At 41.5% G+C, this 12175-nt stretch overlaps 1 protein-coding gene and 1 pseudogene across 3 annotated transcripts in view; one reads left to right on the top strand and one right to left on the bottom strand.

Annotated features, from left to right (window-relative positions):
* The window catches only part of LOC148343929 (netrin receptor UNC5C-like), a 238429-nt gene that overhangs the window by 128776 nt on the left and 97478 nt on the right, over window positions 1-12175 (top strand). The gene's annotated exons all lie outside the window — the stretch shown is intronic.
* On the bottom strand, window positions 6805-10042 carry LOC148343930 (uncharacterized; annotated as a pseudogene).

Below are 12175 nucleotides of genomic sequence, written 5' to 3'. Positions count from 1 at the left end.
TGTAAAATTTCTCTTCTCAGTCGACTTACTTTTCATTAAAAGTTTTGCTTGTCATTTTTAATTTTTCTTTTAGTCAACTAAAATTTTTAAGTTCAATAATCATTTAAAAAGTGTTACATTTTAAAAGCAATTACTTGGCTGTATCTTTTTTTTTCCTGGACATTTTTTGGGGGTACATCTCTGATAGTTCTATATTTTAAGTTATTGTTGACCATTTATTTAGTTCTACACTGTTATTAATTAGAATTGAAAAAAAAAATACATTTTAATGTCCTGCCCTATTGACATTGTATTTTTTATTGGTTACTCACACAGAAGCAGCTGCTATGGACAAATGCACCAAATTAAAATACGCATTACATTCATCATCATATTCCGAATTTGCATTTGAATGGTAAAGGGAAAAAAAACGCAAAAAGAATTTAGGGAGGGTATCAAGGTCATCAATCATGCCCCCCACTCACATGTACTCGAACTCGTCTTGTCAGATTTGCATTGTTGTAATTGGGTCTTGCCAGGTTATGAAAATGCGTGCTTTTGTTTTTTTTTAATCTGTCCTCAGCAGCACATGCAGTGCCATTAATCACCGCCCCTCTTCATCTTACTTGGATTCCACCTCGGCCGTTTGTTGTTTGTGTCGGCGTGCGAGCTTTGATTGGATTGCGTGTGTGGCAGACGAGTAGATATGGAGGAGAGGCTGAGAGAAGAAAAATATTTGAAAAGCAAGGTGGTTGCTTGTAAAGCAACAATAGGGCGCGATTCTGACCTTAAAAAATAACAACTTTTGGAATCATGCGGCTACTACATTGGCTCGTGAGGAGGAGAATAATGCCTCTGCCGTTGTCATGGTAACCCCCATGATCACCCACTTTACTGGCATATAATATTGGACGACCAGCCACGACACTTATTAATTAAGGCCCGTTCTCATGGAAATGGAGCCAGTGTTTTTCTTATTCTTTTTAAAAATGATTCCTGTTAACACAAAAAGGTTTCAAGATGCTTAAGTGCTTTTGTATCGGCCTTTAAGCTGACATCGAGGTAGAACTTCTGCCAATGAATGAAAGCCTCGATCATCGCCAAGGTAAAGAACAGCTGACGCACTGATCCATAATTGTTGTGTTGTTGTTGGTGTTCACACACTTTCACGTGAGAACTGGGACAACCAAGTTATCATCTCGAGAAAGAGTTGTTTACGAGAGCAGCATTTTCTGTGCACAATACGTCAAAATTATGTAAAAAAAAAATAACAAGTGAGAAAATCCTTGAATATACACTTTAAGTTTAGTTAATTTCATCTCAGCATTAGCATAGCGAAATCAGTACTAACACTGGAGTTTCGCATATTTTTCATTCACATGAAAACAGCAACTCTGCTGTTGGCAACCCCTGACGACCCACTTTAATTGCTTAGAATATGCTGACCAGACAGGATGCTTAATTTTACGTAAGCATTATGTTAGCATTAGCATCTGCACTAATATAGGAGAAAATTATTTTTAGTCTCTGGAGATCATGGATAATATAATTTCGGGTTAAAATACTAACAGACCAGCCAAGACATTCGTGATGTGCATGACAGTTCTTTTAAGTAAACTGAATCATTGGAATCAGTTGATCAGAAAGAATCGTTTGAAAGATTTGTTCAGTGAATCGTTCGCCACCCACCCAGCAGGCACGGATAGAGTGAGTATCTGCTGCTGGCTGCTGATTGGTCGTTCACGAAGATAAACGACGTGCACACGGATGAGATCAAATGAACTGAGAAAAGAGCGAATCCCTTGAGGAAGTGATCCATTCACTCACATCCACTGAAAAGATTCATTCTTTTTGAACGAACCGTTAGCAAACGACCCAAAACTGAATGACACGTAGCTTCAGGTTAGCGTTAGCCTGGTTGTGTTGTTGTAGGTGGACCCGCAAGAACCCTGAATTCATTTATTTTTTTTACACCCATAAAGTCAGTAGCATATCTAAATTCTAACTTTACAAATTTTCTGGTCAAGAAATTATGAGGAAGGCAGCTGCTCCACTTAGCTTAGCCGCTCTCATTATACTCGCATCATTAGGCTTTTCTTTTCCACACTGCCGCCAATCTAAATTCATCATGGAATGTCATATTCACGCGCTTGCATTCACGCGCCTGTCCGATATCATTTCTCACACATGATGCTCGTCCATCATCCTCGGCCCTCTGAAGCTAACCCCCGCCGTGACAGACACATTGTAGATAATTACACAGAAGAAGAAATATGGTCGCGGTTTTAGTTTATCTGTACAAGAAATATTATTGTTTAAAATAGAATGAGTGGAGTTTTTTGTTCTGTAATAAAGTTAGTGTTACATGTTAGGTAAGTAGCTTAATAGTGTAATATTGAACAGTGCCACCTTCAGATTTACATTATTTAGGTATAGCTTTATGTCCTTTTAAATCTAGTTTGCGTGTTAGCAAACTGGCTGTTATGTTAGCTCTTAGCTTTATCGTCAACCCACCGTCCAAAATAATACCCGTCTGTTGGTCCAACTACATGAACCCGATTGTAGCCAGCTAATTAAAAAAAAAAAAACAGATGAACAATAATCAACTGTTTGGCTTGTTAGCTAAGCATCCATAATGGTAGCTCACACGCGACAAAATGTAATTTGCTTTAGTCTTTGTTTTGCTTTGGGAAATGTTATTTAATGCTTCTCAGCTAATTATTGCTTAGTTACTGAGACTGTATTAATTAGATAACATTGTTAGTTATTAAATAACTAGTTTTGCATTGAGAATTGTGATCTAAACTAATTTGACTATTTTGCTGAGACTTTATCGGATAGATAGATAACTACCTTTAATGTTAGCAAAGAGTGTAATTGAAAAGTCCATGCCAGAAGAAATCCTAATGTCAATGTCAGTTCTTCTATCATCTTTCCAGCTACTTGTTAGATTAACATGTGTCACAATAGCCTCCCATCATCTAAAAAAAAAAAACAATAAAATCAGAAATGCATCACTTTATCCCAAGTATTTTAGCTTTTTCAAGACGTTACCTCTTAGCCAAGTGTTGTAATTATCTGCCCAGCCCTCCTGAATGGTAATATTACGTTTGAAGACAGTGGCCTGCTTCCTAGGTGATAACTAAGCTGCTGCCATGTTAGAACAGACGCACCAAATAATACACGTCCTTTTTGTGCTGTGTTTGTGTGAAAATGTATGAATTTGTTGAGCTGATGTCATGTACTGTACATGCACTACTGGAGCGAGGGTGGGAGCCAAGGGGGAGATTTAAAATATCATCTCTTTCAAATGACCGCAGTGGACCAACCATCGTAATGAAATATGTCAGCACAGTGCCCTTGCGGCACACCTGATAGAACAATGAAAAAAAAAGAGAGCCTTTGTCCACCATTGAAAGGAAAAATAATCAAATGGTGACTTTCTTGCACGATCCCTCATCTTGCATGTATATTTTTACTGGGCTATGTTGGCACACAGCAGATCACAGTTTAATTTCCTTTATATAAATGAGAGGACTGAACATTTTCTGTTTGGGAAAGAGCAACGTTAGTAGTTTGTCTTCCTCAACATTATCAAAGCCTTTTCGACATCACACCACCATTGGGCCTCCATTAGCAACACAAACTCATAACACTTGAAGGCTGCATGTTGGATCGATTATTAGCGGTGCGTTTACATGCAGCTAATTTCCACATGCAAAAAACACAAAAGAGGTTGGAATGTTCAGCTGTAGTCCATTAGCTCAGAGCTTACAAGGCTCAGACACTTAAGAGGCCATTCATCAGCTATCTGACAGGAGCAGCCTGCCCCAAACACATCCACTCATGCAGGGAATCCCCCCACCAACAGCCCAGTGCCACCCCCCGCCCCCTCCCAGAACCACTTCAACTCCTGACCTCACCGTCCACCTGCACTGAGGCCTTATCATCATGTAGCATATCTTCTTTATGGCTCAACCATGCACACAGCATGTCATCACTTCAGAGGACATTACTTGCACATCCCAGAGGCTGCTTAACCCAACTATGGTGCATTCCCGAAAGTTGGGAAAAGGCAATATCCCTCTTAAAATGTCCAAAGTGTAAACGTAAACAAAATAAATGAATAAATAATTCATTTTCTGTGCCCTGCGATTGGCTGGAAATCAGTCCATGGTGTACCCCACCTACTGCTCGAAGACAACTGGGATAGGCACATCCGCGAACCTCGTGTGGAAAAGCGGCTCAGATAATGGATGGATGGATATTTGAATTTTTGTGATTAATGTCCAGTCTGTGAGATCATCTTTCCTCATTCGCATTTCATCTTTTTCTATCTATAAAAAAGGGGGTCACTTTAGAAAGCCCAAAAATGATACCTTGTGACTTTTGACAGTTGAAAAGTTCACCACTAGCTGTTTGTTTTGCATCTATATACTAAAGCGCACATCCAGGAAGAAATGCCATTTAAAGAAAAAGAAAAAAAAAAAAAAAGCACACAGAGGCGACCGAGAATTGACCGCCACAACACCAGTCGAAAAGGTTAGGAGTTCAAATCTCAAGTGACCAAGCGACAGAGTCACTTTGTTTACATGTAAGTCAGGAATGAAATAAAGAAAACGACGTATAGAGATGTTGAGAGGTTGACCGATTTGAGCCCTGGGGCTGGCGGTGCTGCATGACTGCGCCTTCCAACCAGGCCCCACACAAAGACACACTCAGGAGGGGGAAATAACAAGAGGTTGGTTAGTTAACTGGGGTCAGGGGGCAGAAGGTGAAGAGGCTTTTAAGTGTGTGTGTACGTGCGTGTGTGTATGTACGTGCGCAGATATTCCTATCCTTATGAGCACAAGCATCTGTTTTGCCAGTCGTACCGAGGGTCTTCGCCTTCAACTTGTACCTATACGTTACTTTTATCAACGTGATTTTAAAGGTTAAGATGTCGACGCATTCCAGAAAGTTGGCAATTTAAGACCTCTCAACGGGTAATGTCAACTCGAACTCTACTCAGAGTAAGACCTTCTCATCGTAAAGCCACTGCAAATGGTAAAGTAAAAAGTTAAATACTTTTTACAACATTCCCCTTGCGAATACATACAGATGATTTTTTTTCTGAAAAAAAAAGCACTAGAAGTGCAAGGACCGGATGTGTGTCACCACTCTGCAGCTACTACTTTCCTATTAGCATTTTCTCATGGGTTTGATTCTATAAGGCATACTGACGAGGTTCCCAATTTTTTTTCCCATCTTGACTCATGGCACTTCGCCTGGTACGCTGTTGTCATATGTTGTGATTGTTCAAACTTTTTGGGATGTTTGGTACCACTTTAGAAGCAAATTGTCTGAGTTTGTTTGCACTGACTGACTCTATAAAAGCAGATGCCATTGTCATTAGCTTTATGAGAGCCTCGTAAAGAAAGCGATCCGCATCACTGTTTCCGCAAATGAACTCTTCACCCTTCTTGTTTCTATATAGCCATGTGGTGCTAATACAACGCATCGCTCAGCAGTGTTTCGACTTGTGTACCTGAAGTCACAGGAAGACCTTCCTGTGTGAACTGAATCTGAACTTTGTTCATTGCCGCCTTATGCTGCAATCTACCCCCCTCTCCAAAAAAAATAAATAAAATAAAAACATGATTACCCACAGTGACTGTGTGTCTTTAGAGGAAATTACACCACAGCTCAGAATAGTCTGAACAAATGAATCACCTGAGATTGAACTCACAACCTCAACCCCAGAGTCGACAGCGCTGCCGTTGTTTATCTCCCCCTCTGTGATTTAAAGTGTGATTGTAGTCTCGCCGACAGTAACAAGTGGTTTGCTTTGTTGGTTTTACTTTTGGAGAGGATGGGGAAACTAGGTCTATAACAGCATTAAACTAGTTCCAAATACATTTTAAGGCTTAAGTATGGCCTCTCTTTTACTTTTATTGCATGATGCGTATTTTGTCTGCGGTAGAATATTGCAATCCGTTTTGCATGAATTGCTTGAATAAGCTCCAAGATAGAATGGTTGAAAGGTACAATGACGCAACGTTATGAAAAGTATTGGTAGTAAATCAAAGATATGCCGCTGTGGAAATCGTGACTTTTGACACCCCACTTCTGCCTCCCAGCGTTTTGGAGTAAACCAGCAACTATTTGAAATTCAGGGTATGCCTACCAGAAAACAGCCGCAACAACTGCAATAGACCCTGTCTGATGAAATGAGATGAATGGCTGAAAACATCCGCACTTTACGTCAAAAGATAGTTTCGACAACTGCACATGAACGGACAAGTGTCATTTGTCAGCTGGGTGATGAAGCGCTGCCTCCACCAATGAAAATACAATCGATGCTTGAACAGTCTTCAGTGGAATCTCGATGTGTAAAACTTGCCACTCCCTTGCTCTGTCCCTTGCCACCACGGTATTGCAAAGACGTATTTGCTCCGGCACACCCTGTCGTCAAGGATTGTGGGATGAGCAGTCGCTAATTTGCATGAAATTTCGACAGTGTTGTAAGGAAGGAGAACTTTGTCTTGGTTGCTTTTTAGAAGCTAATCTGAAAAGGGATCAACAAAAGTTGGGTGAACAACTGAAAGAGACTAATTTCAGTGCAAATCACAGAATGGGTTAATAAAAAGAGAGTTTTACCAAGTTGCTACTAGACTAGACTGCCTTCAACACAAACTGCTGTCGAGAGGACGCAAAGTGAGCAGCGGCTTATTTACATGACACAAGGACTGGTAATTTTGAGACAACAATGACTGTGCAAATAAATAAATGTGCAAACTTGTCAAAAAGTTGAAAAATGCTATAATGGATTTATGAGTCAACATTTTAGGAAGTTATTGGCAAAAGGGAACAAGCTATGTGCTGGTCTGTTAATTTTAGTGTTCATCGTTCAACAGCGCCTACTTGAGGGAAGGATCTGGATGAGGTGGTGACCAGGATTTGGATGGTCCAAGAGCATTTTGCCCGCCCTTGTCTTAGTTCTTGCATCATGCAAGGTACCTGTGATCTTTATGGCAGCCCTAATTGTCCATTGTAGTTGGATTTTGTCCTCCTTTGTGGCAGCACTTAACAAGACCGTGATGGATGAACACGGCTGATTCAATGACTGCTGTATAGAACTGCCTCAACGGCCCCTCGGCAGGCTTTGCTTTCCTTGCAGCTGCTGGAAGTACATCCTCTGCTCTGGCTTTTTCAGGTTGGAGTTGATTTGGGTCTCAACAAGAGTCATTTCTAGGAACTTGACGGTCTCGACGGTCGCCACAGGGCAGACGGGTCACGTAAAGAAAAGGCACTTGGGGCAAATAATGTTTCCTGAAGTCTACAATCACCTCTGCTACTTGAACGTATTCAAATCCAGGTTGTGTTGCACCATCCGCTCCACTTCTTGTGAATATGAAGAGCCATCACGGTTATTGATGAGGCTAATAACTGGTGCCGTCAGCAAACCTCCGGAGGTTCATTGATGGCTGTGTTGAGGCGCAGTTGTTGGTGTGTTGGGAGAAAAGCAGCGGAGAGAGGATACATCCCTCTGGGGATTTGCTGCTGGGGCCCGGTGCTGATGGTGCATGTGGATAATGTTGTCTCCCTAAACCTCACCTGCTGTGTCCTGCCCATCAGGAAGCTGGTAGACCCAATGGCAGTTGGCAGGAGAGACGCTGAGCTGGAGACGCTTGGAGGAGTTCAGGCATGATGTTCATTATATTCAGACAGTCGATTTCATTTGTTGAACAACTGCATCGTAGGTCTCCTTTTTAGCCGGTTTACCTCATATCATAGTGAGAGGTGTTTGGTAGAGAGATTATTGTTATAGTGTGTACTGATTGATGCTGGATGAACAGCATTTCAGAGAGACGGGGTTAGCAAATAAACATTCGCATAATATGGCGTTTCCTCTCAGTTGACAGCTATTACTTTGCAATGTTGCAACATAATAGAAGTAAGCTCGTAAAGTGGAAACAAGTGATTACGCTGTATATTTTTGCCTTGTGGCTTCTTGGGAATCATTTTTATTTCCTGTGAATAAGACATGCTGACATGCTGCACACACGCTATGAACTGCAGCTTATCGAGACGGGAGGTTGACGGGATTACGCGGTTGTTTATTCCCATTTTTGCCGAACAACATCTCAATAGCGTTTGTCATTCACAAATAGTCCAAAATCCAAATGAATTGGCCCAAATCTGGCAATGTTGGATTTCCCTGCTTTGCCCGCACGGCGAGCCAAGTCTGCCGGCTCCTCATCATTCATAGCCGACGTGTGTGCGCACATATCGGCCATGCTGAGGAGCTTTGGGTCACATGTAAATGAGTTCAAATAGAAAATCATCACACTGTGCCGCAATCTGTGCGGGGCTTGTAGAGTGGCTGGCGTGGGGGGCATTTATTTTTTACGTGTCGTGCGCAATGATGTTAGAACACCCCCCCACCACCACCACCTGTCCCGAAGAACACCCACAACACAACAACACCCTCAAGATCTGGATATGGCATGAAAGACTGCGCTTTTATTCAACACCGTTTGAATTTATTTGCAATTCACTCAGTCGGCAGAGTGCGTACTTGCCCCCTAGGCTGATTAAACTGATGCAAGTCTATTTTTCGTTGTGTTGAAAAGCTTCGGATTTGACCAAAAATAAGATCGAAAATCAAACAAATCCTGGAGACTTTTTGATGCTTCCAACTGTTAACTGCCACTCTGTTTTCCTTGTGTTTTCCAAAAGTACAAATACACCTGCATGATCAAATTTAATTTGGACTTTCACGACATATTAAAAGTGCAGAGGAAATGATAATCGCGCAAAACAGTCCAATTTTTGTCTTCTTAAGTTATATTAAGTTGTGGGGGTTCATGTTGGTGACCCCTACATACATTTTCACCAGTATATATGTGCTTGCAAAAATCATTTCATATTCGGGCATATCAAGACTCCCTCCAGAAGATGATTAATTATCAAGTTTTCGTGGTACTCAATTCCTAAATTGCTAGTTTGTAATATCAGCAGGAAATAATCCTGAAAAGTGGTAAACCTGATGTGATTAAAGACATGTAAAAGGCTGTGTCTGTAGTTTTTAAGTGGAACGGCTGCTCCTCTTAATGAGATACAAACTGAACAGTTGTTTACTGTGTGTGCGCCGAGGAGTCAGCAGTGGAGAGAAGCATGGTCAGTAATGTGTTTGTAATAAGGTCAAAAGCAAGAAGTCCATTATAAAACAAAACCCCTGAGGCTCTATTTATAGTGATCTAAGACCACGAGGCGAGACGAGGGGATAGAGAGGAAGTGTGTGTGTGTGTGGGGGGGGGGTTAAGAAAAGGGAAGTTTGCGCTTTCGATTTTTTTTTTTTTAATTTTCAAGTGACTGCAATCCAAATCTAGAGTTTGATGTCTCTGTGTAGTATATTTGGATTTCTATTTTTTTAGTTGAAATTAAAAGTGTAATAATATATATAATTGTATCATTCAAGGTTTTTTGGGGTTTTCATTTTTATCTTTAAAGAAAAGTGTGCTATTTTTCAATATGAACATTTTTGGTACAAGCTGAGTTTAAATTGTATTATTATAATATGCAACAGTCCAATAAAAAAAAAAATAAATAAATAAAAACGTGTAGCACGCCACAAATGGACTTTGGACACCATAGAGACACGAGGGAGTGATAAGAAGCCTCCGGATGGAGGCAGGCGTGAGCCAGTTTTTATCGTGTGAAAGGAGGAGTCTGCAAATGAAATAAGCCCACAAGCTTTTTTCGGTCATCTAATTGTGTGTGTTTGCAGACTCAAGCGGTTCTTCCTGGCCAAATACAATCTACACTCATCCAATCCTCTCTGGAGCAATGCGCGTGTCAGACCAGTCGATGCATACAGTAGCACATATTAGCAGCGATAACAGGACCTGTTAACATGGAGATATCCAAGAGGTCACACATCCAATAGAGTTCTTCAAAGTAGATGTCCTTTGTCAGTTTTTTTTTTCTGCCACACACAATTGAACCTCTTGTGAAGCTGCCACTGCTTCTTCAAGTCTGTATCGATATCAGAGGTTTCTGAGACAATTTTGTTAATCATGAACCGCCTGAAGTCCTACCTTTATTCTATATGGGTCTATCTAAACTTCAGGATCCATCCATCCATTTTATATATTGCTTGTCCTAATTTGGGTTGCTGGTAACTTGGGTGGGTCCCTGTTGACGAGCGGGGTGTGTCCTGGACTGGTTACCGTACACCAATTCACCGGTCTCAGGGCACATCTGGGCAAACGTTGACACCTGCGGACAATTTTCAGTCGTGCATGATTTGGGATTGTGGGAGGATGTCGGAGTACCTGGCAAAAAAATTCCAAGAAGAGATTCAAACCCGAGTTTTGTAACTGTGAGGCCTTAGGCTTAAAAAAAAAAAACAACAAAAATACATTTTCTGCCGTTCGAACTACAAAAGTTAACCACCAAGTTACCACTTGATATGAGTCCAGAACAGGTCATCTGCAGCTCCTTCTGAATTCTCCGATTTCCTATAATTGATGATCAGCCCTTTTGAAACCAAACAGAAAATTCCCTGCTACCGTTAATGTATTCAAGCCATTACGTTTGATGCCTCAGTCAAATGGAACCATAAACCGTTTGGCTTCTGAGGACCGAATGTACATTTGGGTAGTTGTAAACAACACTTTTGTGGTAAGAAAATCAACAAAGCTGTCATATTTCCGGTAGAGCTGCTGAGTAACGGCTTCTTGTGCCAGCATTAAGTTGTCGCTTGACTCTCAGCTCTGTGACTACTTTGGGGGGGGTCGTGTCCATATACTGAATATTCCCTGTTCCTGCTAGAGTGAAGTCGGCCTGGAGAGTAACTTTAACTCCTACAAAGTGAGACGGAGGTGTAGGAGGTCTGTTTTTCAGCTTTGTCGACTTTCTGGTCTTCACTTCTTTTGCAGTGCAGATGTAGAATTTTCTCTTGCTTTTGTGTTACAAAACTCGGATCGCTGTGTTCCACAGAAATGAGGGGAACAAGTATTTGTGATAGTAAATATGAAAATCGATGTCCGTCTAAAGAAGGCTACAGATCACGGAGAAAATGTGATTTTGCAACTAGAAATTCCCCTCGGGAGTTGAGTGTGAATGCTTGGAGTCGCTTTTGCAGTTATGAAGGGCAATCCATTAATCCAGCCATGTGAACCACTACCCACGATTAAAGAACAATGAAATAAATTGAAGATCGTCACTCTGTGTTACAAAAATATGCCTTCTTGTGGAGCAGCATATGGATGGTGTCGTGTCCCTGTGATCGTTTAGGAATGCCGGATCATAATTGCCTTTCCTGTGTGGAGTTTGCATGTTGTCCCCGTACCTGCGTGGGTTTTCTCCGGGTACTCTGGTTTCCTCTCACATTCCCAAAACATGCATGGTAGATTCATTGGACACCCTGAATTGCCCATAGCACGGATGTTTTGTCTTTGTGTGCCCTGCAATTGGCTGGCAACCAGTTCAGGGTGCACTGCCCGAAGACGGCTGGGATGGGCTCCAGCACGCCCGCGACCCTCGTGAGGAGAAGTGGCTCAGATAATGGATGGAAGGATAGATAGCCTTGCAAAACGTTTTAGTGCCCATTAAGATGCAATTTGTAGCGCGATACCGGCGAATCTTTGCTCTGCTTGGTGTTCTTGACTCACCATTTTTGTGGTCTGAGCATACCTAAAAATATGTCAAAATAAAAATGTTCATATTTCACAATTCTGAGCACACGCATTTATGGTATAATAATCCACACGATTCAAGCCGTTACTGTTGCACTGCTTGTGGTGGGTAGTCATTTCACAAGAAATAATCATTTCTGTGTTTTACATTTTGATCCCACACTGTTTGTTTTAGCCCTGAAAATTCACATGGCACGCTCTGCAAAGTAAAGAAAGAAAATAATCTGTTCGTCACTAGATAACGGGAAAAGAACGCAGGTGAGTCTTTTCTCATCCAAACGGCCGAGCGGCCTGCAGGAAAAAAGAGACAACATTAAGCTATATCTCTGAAATTAGGCCAGTGTTTTGATATGCCGATGCGCTGCCCCGTGCCGACTGCCTGCATTAATATGGATGGCGAGCTCTGATAGTAGAACATGAATGAAAGCGAAGCCTTGCTTTTCCCGCAGGCCTCGGGATAAGGGAGACAGAATCCATCTGGAAGATAACATTACACAGCAACTCACACAAGT

This window comes from Idiotropiscis lumnitzeri, chromosome 1, assembly GCF_059441095.1.
Source record: "Idiotropiscis lumnitzeri isolate Australia: NSW breed Sydney's pygmy pipehorse chromosome 1, RoL_Ilum_1.0, whole genome shotgun sequence".
Lineage (NCBI taxonomy): Eukaryota > Metazoa > Chordata > Actinopteri > Syngnathiformes > Syngnathidae > Idiotropiscis > Idiotropiscis lumnitzeri.
The sequence above is the reverse complement of the archived record's forward strand: the minus strand, read 5'-3'. Positions and strand labels throughout refer to the sequence as shown.